The 18,330-nt window shown below is 40.8% G+C and overlaps 1 protein-coding gene across 1 annotated transcript in view; it reads right to left on the bottom strand.

The window, feature by feature from the left end:
• Positions 1 to 18,330, bottom strand: part of DIAPH1 (diaphanous related formin 1) — a 97,465-nt gene that overhangs the window by 33,027 nt on the left and 46,108 nt on the right. The gene's annotated exons all lie outside the window — the stretch shown is intronic.

Consider the following 18,330-nt stretch of genomic DNA (forward strand, 5'->3'; position numbering starts at 1 on the left):
GTAGTCAGTATTTCCTAGGAGACCCAGATGTCTTCACCAGCCAATTATTTCAAACAGTCAAGGAGTAAATAATTCCCCTAATTGTATGTAAAAATTCTTCCACAGTACAGAAAATGGAAATATTCCTCAAGTCACACTATGAGGCTAGTATAATCTTAATAGCAAAATGTAAAAGAACAAAAAATCATAGGTTACTTTTACTCATAAGCATAAAATTCTTGAAATACCAACAAACTGAATTAAACGATATAAAATAAAAAGGATAATATATAATGCCCAAATTGGATTTATTTTAGGAATGCAAGATTAGTGTAAGAGAAGCCAATTATTATGCTTCACCACAATTACAGATTGAAGGAGAAAAATTATGTGATAATTCTAACAGTACAAAAAAGCATTTGATCAAATTCAGTACCCATTCATGAAAAATACTCTCAGCAAAGTAGGAATACAAGAGAACTTCCTTAATTCGACAGAGTAGTTACCAAAAGTTGAAGGCAAAAACCATGCTTAAAGGTAAAATGTTGAAAACTTTGTCTTTGAGATTAGGAGCAAGAGAAGAATATTCATCATTACCACTTCATTCAACAACACTGGCTGGAGGTCTGAGCCAGTGCAGTAAGGCAAGAAAAAAATCTTAAGCATTAGAAAAGAAGAAATAACACTCTCATCTGAAGATACTGATTATCAGTATTAAAAAATCCAAAAGAATCTATAAAGAAATTTTAAATATCATATAAAAATATGAAGTACCTAGGAATAAATTTCATAAAAGTTGTGTAAGACCTCTAGGAGAAACAATATAGCTTTTCTGAAAAACATTAAAAATGATAAATAAGTGAATGTAGATTTTAAGATCCATAGATTAAAAGACTTGATAACAAGATACCAATTCTTCCCAGACTGATTTATAGAGTCAGTAGAATAAAAATTCCAACAGAGTTCTTTTTTTAAGTTGACAAGCTGATTCTAAAATTGATATGGAAATACAAAGAAGAACAGCTAAGACATTCTTGGAAAAGCAGCAAAAGATAGGAGATTAATACACTTTATAACAGTAATAAATCAAGATCGTATGGTACCGGCATTGGGATAGACAAAATGATCAACAAGAAGGAGAGCACAGTCCAAAAAACAGACCCAGGTGTAAAAGAGCACTTGATATAACAGACTGAGCATGTCAGACTTCCCAATAAATGGGACTGGAACTAAGTGTCCGTATGAAAAAAAGCAATTGTACCCATATGCAAATAAATCAACTACAGATTAATTAAAAACCTTAATGTGAATGGAAAAGCTATAGGATTAATTATCTTGATGACTAAAGGATTTCTTAAATAAGCCACAGACGCATTACTCATAAAGGAAAACACTAGTAAATCTAAGCACTTTATATAAAGACACTGTGTATATTGAGACACTGTTAAAAAAAAAAAAAAGTAGGTTTCCCTTATGGCTCAGTGGTTAAGAATCCGCCTGCCAATGTAGGGGACACGGGTTCAAGCCCTGGTCCAGGAAGATCCCATATGCCGTGGAGCAACTAAGCCCGTGAGCCACAACTACTGAGCCCACGTGCCACAAACTACTGAGCCCACGTGTCACAACTACTTAAGCCCACGCGCCTAGAGCCCATGCTCTGCAACGAGAAGGCATCGCCATGAGAAGCCTGCACACCACAGTGAAGAGCAGCCCCTGCTTGCCGCAACTAGAGAAAGCCTGCGCGCAGCAATGAAGACCAAATACAGCCAAAAATAAATAAATAAATTTATTAAAAAAAGCGAAAAGCCACAAAGTCAGAGAAAGACAAAGGAATTATATCTAGGATATATAAGGAATTCCTTTTGTTTGGCATAGCACCATTTTGCAATCGTAACGAATGAACAGATCTATGTATTGAGAATCAACAGCTGCTAACATCACAGAGGGGACAGCCACATATTATGTGCCTTCTGAAGAGGAACCTAACACCTATTATGAAGAAGTCTTGGTGAAAGACAAACAAATGGAGCCTAGTTCTGATTAAGCCTCTAGATCCAATTACCAATTTACACCAAATACACAGGACAGAAATTACGCACTACACTGCGAATACAATCGCAAAGTTGATATTATGGGAAACTCCACAGACTAATGATACAGTTTTTTACAACAAATTAACTGCAAGGGGGAAAAAAAAGAGAAAGAGGAAAAAGCCAATAGATTTAAGACATAAAGAAGACATTAAGGGGCTTCCCTGGTGGCACAGTGGTTAAGAATCCGTCTGCCAATGCAGGGGACACGGGTTCGAGCCCTGGTCCAGGAAGATCCCACATGCCGCGGAGCAACTAAGCCCATGTGCCACAACCACTGAGCCTGTGCTCTAGAGCCTGTGAGCCACAACTACTGAGCCCGCATGCCGCAACTAATGAAGCCCACGCACCCAGAGCCCATGCTCCACAACAAGAGAAGCCACCACAATGAGAAGCCTGTGCACCGCAATGAACAGTAGCCCCCACTCGCCGCAACTAGAGAAACCCCATGCACAGCAACAAAGACCCAACACAGCCGAAGATAATAAATAAATAAATAAAATTTAAAGAAAAAAAAAGAAGACATTAAAAAACATGGGTAGAACTAAACTATAGTGTTCAGGAATATAAACTTGGGTGATAAAGCTTTTTCAAAAAATGGAGACCATACCTTAAGTCGGGATTTTGGTTTCTTTTAGAGGAGAAGAGGCACATGGATGTTCCTAGGAGTCTCCTGGAAAGTTTCTATCTCCTGACATGTGACATTTCAAGGGTATTCACCTTATAATAATTCACTAAGTTGCACATCTGTTTTATGTACTTTCTATATTTTTATTATATTTAACCATAAAAGTTTAAACATGAAGAGAGAACCTAAAAATTAGCACTTTGGTTAATGGGAACTACAGCTTCCAAACTAGGCAGTTGGCCAACCTAGTCTCCAAGGACCAGACTTTACCACTGCCCTGCCAGCCTTGCCAAGAAGTCAACTACTGCAACTTTCCTTCTGTAACCTGTGCTCTCCCACAAAGCAAGGGAATAGACTGCCTGCTGTGGCTGCTGAAAGTCAGAGTCACTGACCCATTTCCAAAAGGGGAAAAAGAACACCAAGAGCTTTCATCTCATCATCTGCATCCAGGTCCGTCCCTGGGGTTATCTCCAACAAGGTCATGAGGATGTTATAATCCCGAAGCCATGGAAGAATTTTCCCATGTGCCCGTTCCCCACACAACATGATATTTTTTCTTCCTGCAGAACAGTCTATGAAGTATTACTAACTAATTAAGTCTGATCAGGGAGAAAGGCTGCCAATTAAGTAAAAAGAAAGGTTTGGGAGATAAAGCTGAGGACCTGGAATCACTCTAGAGATGCAGCTATTAAAGAACAGGTAAATTTGGTGTCCCAAAGCTTAAAACCTCTCCTTTAATTCCCAGGAAACAGCATGGTCCACTTTGACCATGTTCTCTGTTGAGAGCAGTCTGCAAACTTTTCTAAAGACTTTGGGTAGGTAACAGGCTATCATGTCAGGAGAAACAAGCCACTCTCCTAGTAAAAGACTCCAGTCCCTTCTCCCTCTGAAGGCTGCAGAGCACTGTGCCTTCACCTCCTCTCCCATCACCTCTGGGGAAATCCTGAAGATGGGAGGCTCCGCTGTGTGAAGAAGAGAAGTTTGGCTCTGAATCTTCTCAATCCCAACCTGAGAGATCCACCCTCTCTCCTTAAGAAATTAAGTCTATACACAAACTGCAAGATAAAAAAATAAGAGACAAAGGCAAGCTAGAGAGGGAACCTATAGAGACATCAACCAACTGTAATGTATAGACTGTGTGTGGCTCTGATTCAGATGAAGAAACTTAAAAAAATACTACTTTAAGAATACTGAGTGGATATGCGATATTAAAGAATTTTTCAGATGTGATAATACAATTCTCTTTTTTTCAAAAGTCCTTATTTTTTCATACACATTCTCAACTACTTAAGGATATTAAATGATATATGCTTTACAATAACTGGGGTGGTGAAGAGGAGGCTGATGCAGGTACATGAAACAAGACTGGCCATGAGTTAAGTTTTGAAACTGGGTGATGGAGACAGGTATTCATACTATTTTCTTCGCATATGTGTGTGTGTGTGCGTGTGTGTGTATGTATGTACGTATTATATATGTGTGTGGGGAGAGGTTACATTTTCAAAAATAAAAAGTTTGTTTTTTAACTCGTATTGTTTCCCTGAAGTCATTAGGGCATCTGATTCTTCTCCGACAACTCAGAGAAAAGGGTATCTTTTCTTCTTAGCCGATTCTTTAATTGAGGATACCAGCCTAAATATCTCTGTGGTAAAAACCACCGAAGCCAGGCTTAGATTCTTCATAAGGCAAAGGGGATGTCCTGCATGCTGTCTCAAAACCAGCACCCAGCCACGGTTAGTAGGCGTCCAGTAGCCAGGCATCACTCTGTTCTTCGCTCAGCTGGCAGGGACTTGCTGCATCTATTGCTCAGGATGCAGGCAGCCTGCAGCAAGGTAAGTCCCTGATGAACAAGTGCTGAGTAAAGATCTGAAGCCCTGCCTCAGCCTGTCTCACTCCCTCCCCCAGCCAGGCTCCTCCCTTGCAGAATTTTTTTTTCCTGCGTCACAAACACAAAATGGAGTTAGCTGGGAGCAAAAACAATCTATCTAAAATGGCTGAATGCAGCAGGGAGTGCCAGGCAATAAAGCGAAGGGAAAGGGCACCCCCTGCTGTCCAACACACGGACCCTATTTTTCTTTTTTTGCTATTTTTGCATATGTCAAAAGAATCAATCCTACAGAGTCCAAGCAATTTTGTCATGAAGCTTGAAAATTATGTTTTAACTCTAAATTTCAGAGGGTAGAAATTGAGGCTAAGAAAAGAAAATAATTCTCCGTTTCTAAAGAGAGCAGAGTCAAGGCACAACAGCAGCCAGAGTCCCAGTTATACTTCGGTTATGATTATTAACAGTTTCTAAGAGCCTGCAGAACGGAAGGGAGGTCCATCTCAGCACAGTATTCCCCAACTTAAGAAAGAGCTAATGGCCTCCGGAGTCCCACAGCTATAGCCATCACTTCCCCGGGAATTCCTGCTGCAGGCTTCTCTCAATGAAGACCACAAACAGGAAATGGAGGAGTGGGGAGTTGCCTGACATCCTGGCAACTAAGTTCCTAAGAATCACAGGTGGGAGTGACTAAGCGGGATAGGAAAAAGGACTTTGGTGAAATACTGCTGAGAACACAGACTGGCTCTAAAGCCAGTTACACTTGAAGGGATGAAAGATTCAGGCTGATCTATAAAACAACTCCACCTATCCTTAATTCTCACTTATTGTCTCAGGACCACACACTACTTGCTCTGCCCAGGATGAAGCCTGCGGCATTTGTCCCTATTCTACAGGGAACACCCTCCATAGTCTTATGCTACAGCTCCCTTGAGTAAACTAAATACTTTATGACTAAAAGAGAACACAGGAGAAAGATGGAAAAAGCAGAAATATGTTGAAAAATCTGTGGATCTAAGGCACCAACGGTTTCCACTACTTAAATGAGGCAGCACAAACATGTGAGTTTATCCAATGTCCATAAAGTGAGATAATGGCAATACATACAACACACATGAGCACAGAATCATAATAGGAAGTTAAAAAAAAAAAAAGTGGACTCTGGTACCACTACAGTTCTCTCTAAAAAAACAGGGTCTTTGTGGAAGAGGCCTAGGTCTCCCTAGCATATCTGAAAGACGAGAATACTTAGTTAGACCTCTAGGAAATAACAACAAACTTTCTGTGAGGATAACATAGCTATAGAATCACCAAGTCCACCCAGCATACAATAAACCATGTCTGTTAAGCTCTACACTAACTCTTTGATTCTGGGAAGGGGACAGAGCAAGAGAGCCCTATCATGTGCTAATGTAAGAAGCAGCCCATGTGGGGGATTCCTACTTTATACTCCCCATAGCTGTAATATGCACGGGGGGAAAAATTCAGTACCTCAAAGCCACTTGTAGGTATACACCTCGGTGGGAACTGTGGGGGAACAGATAAACCGCATGCCAGTTGAACAGCTGTTATTCCTGCCCAAAGGTAACCAGATTTCTATCACTGACCTCTTGGCCAAAATAAATACCTATCTGCTAAATCCAACAAAACTGGGCCATCATGGATGTGCAAGCTGTAAGGAAGGATGGAGCAAAGTGGCAGAGATGGATAAATCTGAAGGTCAAGAACAAAGCCAGACAGAATTCCAAATCTACAAGAACCAAATGCTGAGTTAGCAAGAAGGGGGCAAACAGAAGTATGAAAGGGTGGCAGAAACGCAGCGTTCAGAATCTGGGCACTTCACAAGCATTTGCTCATTCAGACAATACAGTCATTGAGCTTCTCACAGATACTTTCCCAGCACACCCAGGATGGTGACTCAATAAGGGAGTGCTAACAACGAGATCAGCTTCCGAGATGTGGGTGGGTAGGGGCTAGAAGGACAGGCACTGCCCCAAGCAAGTCAGCAAAAGGGTAGGACGGGTTTATGTAAGGGAACAGGTGCATGAGAGGGCAGGAGAAAAGGCATCAAAATAAGGCGCTGGGAATAAAGACTTTTCCTTCCTTTAAAAAATGAATCAGGATCTGAATAAGGGGTTGACGTATTTTTAGACTCTCTTTTAACGTATATGTTCCCTTCCATCTCCTTTTATCCCTTGAGATTTACTTGTTGAAGAAATCAGGACACTCGTCACTTGTGAAAAGCAAAGAACACTGCCACAGTGCCAGGACAGTCCCCAGCAGCTAGCATCTCAGGTTTTTCTGACATTCCTGCCTTCTTGCCACTCCCTTCAATAATGCTGGATTCTGAGCCCAAGAGACCTGGGGTCAAATCCTGGCTTGGTATTTACTTGCTATAAGCTCTCAGTAAGCAAAGGACATGTTAACTATTCTATACTTCATAACTGTCAGTTATAAAATGAAGATAATACCTATTAGGGAGCATTGTTTTAATAATTAGAAAGAATGGGTGATAAGCCTCTGTCACTGTATCTGACATTAAATAGGAATTCTGGGACAAAATGGAATGAGAAGACAAAATACGTTCATCTTTTCCTAGGTGCTGGGAACAGTTTTAATCTCTGCTCAGCCTACCTCCCTCAGCCCCCAACCTAAACACGGAGTAAACTGCAGAATTCTAACCCATTCTCTGTAACAAAGAATCCTAGAAATACCCTCCATTTTATTCTGGGTTTTGGGAGGGGAAGTAACAGGGTAAAAGAATAACAAAGAGAACAGATGGAATAAACACCCAGCCCCCAGCCTGAGTCTGCAGACGCAGCTGCTGGTTTTCGTCACACTGCTGTTTTTTCCCTTTCTTTGTTCCTAAGGTGGAAGCCAGGAAAGGGTGGGCGGAGGGGGGAGGGAAGGGGTGGGGATGAGGGCTGGACCATCATCACTGTTACAGAAAGTCACCTGATAGTCTCCTCCAATCCCTGGTCTCTGACCTCACAATCTGGAATCTGAGCCAAAATGGCTCAACTGCGCACGCCCCGTGGCTGAAAAGAAAAATGCAAGCAGAACAGGAATGCAAGGAGAACAGGAAAAGGGGGACATTCTTCTTGGAAGGATTTTAGCAGTTTTTCTTGCAAAGAGGAAATTTAAACACACACACAGACAGACAGGAGAGTGCCTTATCTTTTCATCTAATAGATCCAAGAGAAAATATCACTGACTTTAAGAACAGAGTTGGGATTGCTGAAGGATCAGGAGGGATGAATGATTCCATCCCATCTTGCAGACATGGGGCTACCAATGCCCTTTTGTTGTATAACTGGGGCTCCCTTACCCAGGGTAGCGGAAAAGAGAACAAATAGCTTTTTAAGTTGTAATCTGACTTTTCAAAGAGAAGCAGGCTAGGATCATTAGGGAGAATGAAGTAAAAGATGCTGTTACCTGCTCTACAGAACTGGGCATTAGCACTCTGCCTTGCAGAAATTAATCTATTAGGTCCAAATACTCTAGAAACCCCCTTTTCAAGCATTCTGGACACTAGCAAATTTCCTTCTTAACCCTTTTGTCTTTCCCATTATAAAACTAAGAGACCACAGTATAGAAAAGTTGAAGGAAAAAGAAGTCTAGCACCCTAACAAAATCTGTTATAATATTCTGGTATATTCCCTTTCAGACTTTTACTTCTGCATTTTTTTCTGTAAAACACAATTGCAATAAGGGTTGAATATAATTGTTTCCTGCATTTTCCCACCTAACACTGTATCATGAGCATTCTTCCATGTTGCTCCAAAGGTGATGGACCAGAGTCATAAAATGGGATAGTTACAGGGTATTAAGTTCTACAGCAATTATCTCCAGAACAAAAACTAAGTAGGAAGGCCATACCCTTTTACGGGTAGTGTCCCTGTGCTAGTGACACAAAGCTCGGCTCCTACTCCAGGGAAGTAGCTGGAGGTCTGGAAGGCCCCTTAGCAGAAATTCTCAAGTCTCTCTTCCCCATACCACAGTGGCTGTAAGGCTCTAGTATGAATTGCTGTACATTTAGGGTTGGTGTTGGTAACTAACTGTTTAGTCGTTACATGAAAGAGTTTGCGAGGAAAGCAGGGAGGACACAAGGACACGTTCACACTAAAATGCAATCAGATCAAATGGGTTACTGCAGGGACTGTTTCCAAAAAAAGGACAGATTACTTCATTACTATATGTATTTCTGTTTTTTCGTACTGTTCATTATAAAAGTGGTAACTAAAAAAAATTTTTAATTTACAATTTTTTTTAATGAGAAAGATCTCTATGTACTAATAAGAAAAATCTCCAGGATATAGAAGCAAGGTATAGAACAGTATAGACAGTACTTTTGGTAAGGGGAGGGAGGATAAGAATCTATATTAGTATTTGCTACAATTGCATTTTTCAAAAACTCTAAAAGAAATTAATAAAAATGGTTACTTCTAGGGAGTTCCCTGGCAGTCCAGTTCAGTGGTTAGGACTCAGTGCTTTCACTGCTGTGGCCCGGGTTCAATCCCTGGTTGGGGAACTAAGATCCCACAAGCTACATGGCACAGCCAGAGAGGGAGAAGGTTGGGATGCATGAATACTAGGAAGGGAATTAAGACTTTTTAAAAATATCATCTTTACTTCTGAACTACCTATATCACCTACATAAAAAATAGATAATAGAGATGCAGAAAGAAAAGTCCCAGAGGAAATATTCTATAGTGGAGACACCCTCTGTACTCCCTGAAAACTAGTCTTCCCAACCTCATGTTAGGAGGCAGATTTGTCCCATACCAACAGAAAAGCAAGTTCAGACCGAATGATTCCCAAAGACTAGAAGGGATCCTCAGAACAGTGCTTTTTCTTTGAGGCAGCACTGTTGGGCTCCAGTAGGAGCCCATAGAGCACTGGATCACTCTTCTGCAAAACCCATCCGAAGCCCAGCTCTGCTCTCACATCTCCCTGAGATCCCATTCCTCTTCCTACACACGTCTCTAATCCCTACCAACTCCAGGTCCCCATGGTGAGAGAACAACCAAACTTGAATAAGAGTTATAGCTGCACAGCTGTAACATCTTTCATCATGATCTGGACTTCCTCTAGTTCCTCACAGCTCCATCTTTGCTGTGTGGGCCTGAGAGACCTCTCATCAGCTGCCCTCCATCCACCCTCTCCAGGCTAGTCAGTCTCGAAGTGCTTCCCAGCTACTTCACTGACTCCAGAGAACTTCTTTAGAACCATCCTTCTAAGATGCCTGTCGAGACCTGGCTGGGAGGATGGCAAGAAAAGAATTTTGTAAAAGCAAGTGTGGTACCAGTTAACAGAAAATGTCAGATTGTTTCCTAATTGATCATGCATGACCTCCATAAAAACAAGAATAATTGTACAACACTCACTCTGATAGACACATCAAAATGTTATTACAAGAAAAAGTAGAAATCAGCTTCTAGACTACGGCAGAGAGTGGGAAGACAGCGAGCAGAAAATGGAAAAAGAAATAAATACTGAAGCAATGGATCAAGCCATATTAGTGTATTACATGAGGAGCTTGTTAAAAACATACCCTTCTACAGTCCTTGGAATCTCTGGAGGTGGAGCCCAGGAATTTATACCTTTAACAAACTCCTCATGTAATCCTTATGCACACTGAAGTCTGGGAATTACTGGTAGAAATAGATATTTAAGGATAAGGACTAACTGCACTAAGTTGACAGAAATTTAGGCAATACTCATCCCATGGCAGATGGCCTGAGTCTCAGCCAATGCCATATAAAAGGACATTTTGTCAGAAATAAAATCTGGAATCTGTAGGTAATGGGAGATAGGACCTTGGGTTTAAAAGATACAGTTTCAGTCTGTTTATGTCTAGAATAGTAACAGAGGCACAAACTAAAGTCTGAATAGCTAGAAAGAGGCTCTAAAACTGGGATTATTTTAAGATAATCAGGAGTTAACAAATGACAGAAGGGTTGACTGTAAAAGCCTTTCTGCAGCAGCAAATTCTACCCAAGATAGGCTAGGGGAATTCCCTGAAGGAAATTCAGTATAGTATCCCTGGGAAATTATCAGTATATAATCAGTGGGTAGTTCTATTGTGTGCCTAAAGTAGCTATTCAGCAGAAATTGAGACAAAGATGGTGTTAGGAACGTGTATATAATGGGATTACAAAATGAACTACCAAGCTGGTAAAATTTAAGCCCCTCTTTAAGCCCTCTGAAATGAAGGCTATGCTTTCATGAAAATATCAGACTAAAACAAAAACAAACTCAAAAGCATTCTCCAGCCTCTGGGCCCCCAAAAGAGCACTAATATTGCTCCTATAAAAATACAAGCTGCAACAGGACAAGATGCTTTCGTTAAAGGGCAAGTCATAGCTTCCTGTCTTCGTTTTACTATCAGTCCTCCAAGTGAATTTCCTGACAGGTAGAGGGCAGCATACCAGGCAGTGTGTATTTGAAAACAACAGAGGTTGCCTCTCTCTAACGTGACTGCGTCACTACCAGACGTAACAATGACACATCGAAAATAGAAGAGCTCCATGTGCCATCTGGTGGTGAAAAAGGAGAAGAGCACACTGCAGATAAAATATATCAAATTCCTCTAGTTTAGAAGGAATTAAAGTTTAATTATCTTTATCTGATTACACCCTCCCTTAAATCTCCACCAGTAAGTCTTCCGTGGAATCTATACCAGCAGGCTTCATGCAAAAGTTTTAAAGTTTTACACCAGTTTAGCTCTCTATCCCCAAATACTGGTTGTAAGCAAGGAGGAAGTCCTAATGCCTGGCCCCAGTGCATGGGATAAGATGCATGAAACTCAGACCAAAACAAGTAAACCAACACAAGAACTTAGAAAGCTGTCAAAACAAGAGTGAGGTGTAGACAGATAACACCGAAGACAGCTTATTCAAGGAAAAAAGGAAAATACAGTAAGAGAACCATAAGTTTAGAACTGAAAGGTATCTTTAGGTTTATCTATCTCATTTTACAGATGAGGAGAGAGTCAAGGTATGATGGATAACCTTTGGTTCAGTCTCATTAGTGGTCAGATTAAAACAAGGTAACACTTTTGCCCTATCAGAAATTATAATAGTTTCTTATTCCTGGTGGAAGTGTAAAGTGGTACAATCCTACACCTAGTAATTTGGGCCCAGAAATTTTACTTTAAGAATTTACCGTGCAGAAATGCAAGTATGCAGGGATAAATATAAAATATTTCTGGCAGCATTGTTTGTTGTTATATAAAAAATCAGTAATTTAAATTCTCAATAAGGGATCGTCTTGTACTATTTATCTGACAGAATTCAACTATCCATTAAAAATAATGAGGCAGAATATGAAAAAGAATATATATACGTATAATTGAATCACTGTGCTGTACACCAGAAACTCACACAGCATTGTAAATCAACTATACTTCAATTTAAAAAAAAGAAGAAAAAAGAAATGAGGTAGATCTAATGATATCAAGAGATGCTAAAACATGTCAAGCAAAAGGCAGAGCAGTGGATACCAAATGGGATCACACACATTACATTAAAAATATGTACATACCTTCACATTTCTATAATTTTATCTTTTAATTCCCCTGCCCCTTAATTTTCCAGTATGGTTCTATTTGAAAATTTCCTACATTTTCTTTCCTGAACTAAAGGAGAAAAGGATTTTACCTATTCCTTTATTAGAATAACATATGCATATGAAAGGTATGGTTAACCATGGTCGAGAGGGGAGAAGGAGATTTTATACTTTCAGTGTATTCTATACATTTGTTGAAATGAGGATATCACGTTGGCCCAGAAACTGGCTTTAGACAGGAACATGGTCACAGTGGAAGACACAGAAAGTAGGTAAAAGTAATGGTGGGAGTCTGTGGAAGCTCCTCTTCTAATTCAATTTTCTCAGTGAAGTAGAAAGAAAACATCCTCAACTAAGAATGAGGATGAGGGAGGTGTTGGGCCTTTGAGGAGAGAAAAGGTGCGAAATAATCATTTAGGAGAGTAGGAAACTGAATGGACTAGAAATGTTTAATATCTGTTGCCTGGCAAGGCCAAGCAATATTGCCAACTGAGCAGAGGAGAGACAGGAGAAAAAACAGCCAGTGAGGCAGGAGAAAGAGACCCTGCTGTCCTGAAAGCCAAGAGAAGAAAGTGTATCAAGGAGAGCAAGTTGTATCCTTTTCTCCAGTGTGTCCACTTGCACCGCTACAGGTGCAGGGTGGATAGAGATGGAATTAATAACCAGGACTGTGATCTTGCAAACCAAGTAAGATGCAATGAGAGAGAAATGGGGAAAGAAAAAAAAAAAAAAACCTAGGGAAGGGTTATTATAATTATTAATGATAATTTTACCTGAAGAAAGTGAAGTCTTCAAGGGGGTGAAGGACAGTGAAAACTGAAGGATAAATGGAGTGGCGTCTCAGTAGGGCTGGAGGATTGTTGGGGTCAGGGTACCAAAGACAGCAAGGTAAAAAGATAGAAGGTGGTACTATTAAGAAATACCCTCTCATCTTTCTTCTGTTTCTAAACTCACATCCACAGCACCCTGTTTTGAATTCTGTGACCATGTCTTGTGTTCGCTAGAATGAAACTATTTCAGCATTTTATTTTGTGCTGCTACTATGGTTCAATTTCTCTTCACTTAGCATTACATCTAGTTTTTACAGCAACAATAGATACATATTTTTTGGACATAAACTATATCTTTCACAAGAAAAAAAATGGAAGGTGGGTGGTATGAAATTGAGATTGTGGAGGGGCTGCAGTTCTGGTGATGACCGTAAGACAGATGGGTGAGATGGGGTGAAGGACAGATCATCACTAGAAAAGAAGAGTGCCAGGAAATGTGAGGCCAGAATATTGGGAGGATCATGACCCTTTTATACAGAAATTGCTAAGATTTAAGAAACAGCACTGGAGTACTACAGAGGAATAAATTGGGGTGTTAGTAGACAACAGCACAAAGAGAGAAATTGGGTGATTATGACTTGATGTCATGAGATTCAAAATTATGGGTTTTTAGGAAAGAAAAAGGTGGACTGATCTGAAAGTGGCAATGAAGAACAAAGAGGACATCTACCCCATCTTCAGGTCCACTGGGGTGAGGTTTATGAGAGGAAAAAAAAAACACACGAGAGGGCAAAAGGGAAAGCCTGGTTTCTGTTAGAGCAACAAAGTGAAGTCGATGATATAGGAGATTTTGTTAGTAATGGACCATGAATTCCTGAGGGCACAGTGGACAGGTTTCAAGAGCTCAGGTGGGATGGCAGGAGGAGGCAGAATAGGAGACACACAGAACCTATGGGGATTCGAGTATGGGAGATGAGGGGAACCTGGGAGTCTGCGCCTTCCTGTGGTGAGTGATATAAACCTAGATAAATGACACAATATTAGATCCAGTGGGTTCAAGGCAAATAGTGATGGCAAGGTTTGGAGTTTTGAGGGATATGTGAGGGGGTAGTTGCGGTTCTTCTTTTATACCACTGATGATGGGAGATCACAACCCAGAGGAAGTGTGGTACTTATTCCACATGCAGGAGTCCTCATAACCCCAGGTGATACAGGTAGATTTATGTTTTTAAATCACAAGGGAGTACTATCTGATATTACAGAACTTCCCAACTGCTTTGAGCTAATGGCCTGACCCTGCTCAAAATCCAAGAGTAGCAAGTAATTAAAAGACAAATGTTCACTTGAGCAGCACTTCTGGTCCTAATCCTATATATACACTTGAAAGGGTAGGGAACTGATGAAACAGACACCCTTCTGCCAAAAGAATCACTGACTAAGGTGGAGCATGAGGAGCTCTTAGAAAATCTTATTTCTAGAGGATAAAGTTGCAGAGGCTGTAAAGATTCACTAAGGTGTTTCCTGATAAAGATCCAACTGGGTGGGTGCTACCTAGTGGACAGAAAAGGATCACAGGGAAAAGGAAAAAGACCCTTAGATCCCTTTTGGGAAAGATGGGATTGCTTCCCCAACACAGGCTCCTGTTGTAGACTGAAGCCTTAAGCAAGAAGGTTCTGGGACAGCAGTAGACAGGTAAACCTACCGCTTGTCACCAATAGTTCAGACTTGCGCGACTACAGCACAAACCTTGGAATCTGGGCCGACAGTCAAATCCTAATTAGAATATTGTTACTGTTTATGAAATTCTCAGCTTTTTGCCAGGATCTTACTTTTTAGCCAGAGTTCTTTCAACATTACTGCTATTAACCACTTGTAGAACTGCTCTGATGCTCGTAATTCCTGAAATGCACCTCATACTTTAACAGGGAGAGGGTCTAATGCTACATATTGTCCACCGCCGCACACCTACTAAGGACGATTAGCTTGTGGATCTTACAAGAGCAGAATTTTTTTTGGAAGGAAGGAATAAACCAAAAAAGGAAAACATCACTGTACTTCGGACATCAGTTATCACTTACCACCCTACGTTTTAAGAGGTGATACTTTTAATGGGATCATGATATCAACAAAAGAGAGTAAGAGAAGGAAAGCAGAATGAAAAACTAGTTATCTTGTACATACAAATAATGACCTGAGGCCACCACCACAGTGATGAAAATGCTCCCTAGGAGAAGATGAAAAAGAATAAAATTTAACTACTGAACATGTTCCCAAGGAATTCAAGAAGCAGATTCAACAAAGAAACCATGATAAAAGACTCCTGAGGGCTTCCCTGGTGGCGCAGGGGTTGAGAGTCCGCCTGCTAATGCAGGGGGCACAGGTTCGTGCCCCGGTCCGGGAAGATCCCACGTGCCGCGGAGCAGCTGGGCCCGTGAGCCATGGCCGCTGAGCCTATGCGTCCGGAGCCTGTGCTCCGCAACGGGAGAGGCCACAACAGTGACAGGCCCGCGTACCGCAAAAAAAAAAAAAAAAAGACTCCTGGCTGATAACCATAAGCATGAGAGTGAAAAAGGACTAAAAGTTTTACAGCACTGCCTATCAAATCAAAATTCAAAGTATTCTCTGTCAAGGAATAAATCAACTAAGTAAATTCCTGATTTACAGAAAGTCAAGAGATCAGAAACAAGACAATAATCCTTAAGAGAGAAAAATGCGTAAAAGAATCTGTAGTATAAACTTGAGAACCACTTCCTCTCTCTTAGCTCTTCTTAGTAAAAGGCACACATCTTCCTGAACCTTAATGAAGCAGTGGCTCGAGACCTTTGACCTACAGGAGGCAGATGTCAAGAGTGAGGCGGATGTTTTCTTTGATGTTCATTCCTGGAGGAGCCATCAGTATATGGGAGGTTTCAGGTACCACTAAAATATAAGGGGGATACAGCTATGCTTAACAAACAGCAGAGAGTTGTGTTTAGCAAGTGAGAGATGAAACAATGCAATATTATGCAAACCTTGTGTCCAGATAACTTCTTCATCAAGACTGGCAACTACTGGGCTGAAATCATTTAAGCAAGATGTCTATGTACTAGATATGCATGTCGTGCTTCTCCAGCTGGATTAGTTTTGCTAGAGTTGAATATACTGTAATCAGAACATGGCTTCTCTTCTTCAACCCTAAATATCTGGTATCTTACTTTCCCTAATCTAATGTTGTTCCTTTTTTGTACTCATAAGAGTCACTTCCAATTTAAGAATATTTGTGACAGAATGAATGAGGTGGTAGCAGAAGCCAGCATATCTCCTTCTTCAAGCTTCTGTCTGGATCTAAGCTTTCAGAAGCTCTTAGGGCAGGGACATACACATCTGGGAAGCAGGGGGTTAGAGCAGGACTTTGGAGTCACACTCTGGAGTCTGAATCCTGCCTCTGGCACTTACTATAAGGCCTTGAAAAAATTATTTAACCCATATCTCTACTTCATCTGGAAGATGAAATAGTTATAGAGTGGCAATGAGTATTTATCTATCATTTAATTATACCATCAATATTAAGGCTATGAATGAGAGACTTGGTAACTGAAACTGGTTACCTACTCGAAAAAAGGATTAAGAATGAAGGTATTCTGAAATGTTATACTAGAGATGTTCAAAGCACCAAAAGCAAAGTAAACCTTGCCTTCATACTGAGGAGCTCTAGATCCTCTGAGTCCTCACCTCTGAAGTTTTCTTAGCTTGAAATTCCTTACCTGATAAAAACCTAAACTCTAGAAGCCTAAAGTCTTTTTTACTAAAGTGTTTTTGGGGGGCCATGTTGAAAGAAAGGGGCTACTTGGGAGGAGTCTGTATTAAGTCTGTCAACCAGAGCACCAAGAGAGGGAGGCTCAAAACTGCATCAGAAAAGGCAGAGCAGATGAGTTACCCTGATCACGGTGGGTACTGTGGCACTGGGTCCACATGCAGCACCTCCATCTGCTACTTGATGCCCATGTACACGATGTCAAAGCAACTATTCTGTCACCAAGAAATACACATTAGAACAAGCCCTGACATTCAAATACTGCTTGCATCACTATAGACTTGCAGAGTAACTCAAAGGAAAAGAAAGCAAGAAAATGTAGAAGAAAAAAATAAACCAAACATTAAAGTCAGTAAAACACTGAAAATGCAAGGAAGAAATAATTTTTAAAGGGAGCAGCATTTGTTTCTTGGGAGAAGATGACTGGAAACATACAGATGTAGTGTGGTTGATGACAAGCAGGAAGGTTTCGTTGCATGTGATAACTGTTAGAGTTGGGTAAACCATAAGTACTTGTTTGATAGGAAAAAAAAAAAATCTATCCCAGGAATTGTTTTAAATGAGTAAGATTTAGGATGTTTGGAAAATTGTTCATGATTTAATAATTTTCAAGAACACCTTCTCTAGTGCTTCCTAATAAAAAGACTGGGAAATTAAGGCAGGGTGCCAATTTAACACCTGAAAGTGCTAACTAAAGTAAAGATATTTAAAGACTAGCTAGAAATGTCCTTCGTCAAAGTAGCAGCAAACTACTAATGATGATTATTATTACATGAAAATCAATACTGACACTAAACTAAATTGACTAATTCATACTTATTCCTTTCAGATTAAGATACAGAGATTTCTAAGAATAATTTAAGGGGCGGGGGCGGGAGCCAAAGCTGTCAGGAAGTTAGAATCATCAATGAACAGAAAATAGTTTCCAGGGCAGAAATTGAAGGCTAAAAGAACATTAAAAAGTTTGGTTACACTGTTGAAAATAACAAACGATGAGATAAGGTCTTGTTTAGGTATTTAAAAAATACTACAGGGCTTCTCTGGTGGCGCAGTGGTTGAGAATCTGCCTGCCAATGCAGGGGACACGGGTTTGAGCCCTGGTCTGGGAAGATCCCACATGCCGCGGAGCAACTGGGCCTGTGAGCCACAACTACTGAGCCTGCGCGTCTGGAGCCTGTGCTCCGCAACAAGAGAGGCCGCGACAGTGAGAGGCCCGCGCACCGCGATGAAGAGTGGCCCCCGCTCGCCGCAGCTAGTGAAAGCCCTCGCACAGAAACGAAGACCCAACACAGGCAAAAATTAATTAATTAAAAAAAAAAACACTACATACCAGGACTTCCCTGGTGGCGTATTGGTTAAGAATCTGCCTGCCAATGCAGGGGACATGGGTTCAAGCCCTGGTCTGGGAAGATCTCACATGCCACGGAGCAACTAAGCCCGTGTGCCACAACTACTGAGCCTGTGCTCTAGAGCCCGCAAATCACAACTACTGAAGCCCGCACGCCTAAAGCCCGTGCTCCGCAATGAGAAGCCACCGCAATGAGAAGCCCGAACACCGCAATGAAGAGTGGATGCTGCTCGCCACAACTAGAGAGAAAAGCCCTTGCACAGCAATGAAGACCCAACGCAGCCAAAAAAAAAAAAAAAATATATATATATATATATATATATACATACAC

This window comes from Stenella coeruleoalba (assembly GCF_951394435.1).
Source record: "Stenella coeruleoalba genome assembly, chromosome: 3".
NCBI classification, from domain to species: domain Eukaryota; kingdom Metazoa; phylum Chordata; class Mammalia; order Artiodactyla; family Delphinidae; genus Stenella; species Stenella coeruleoalba.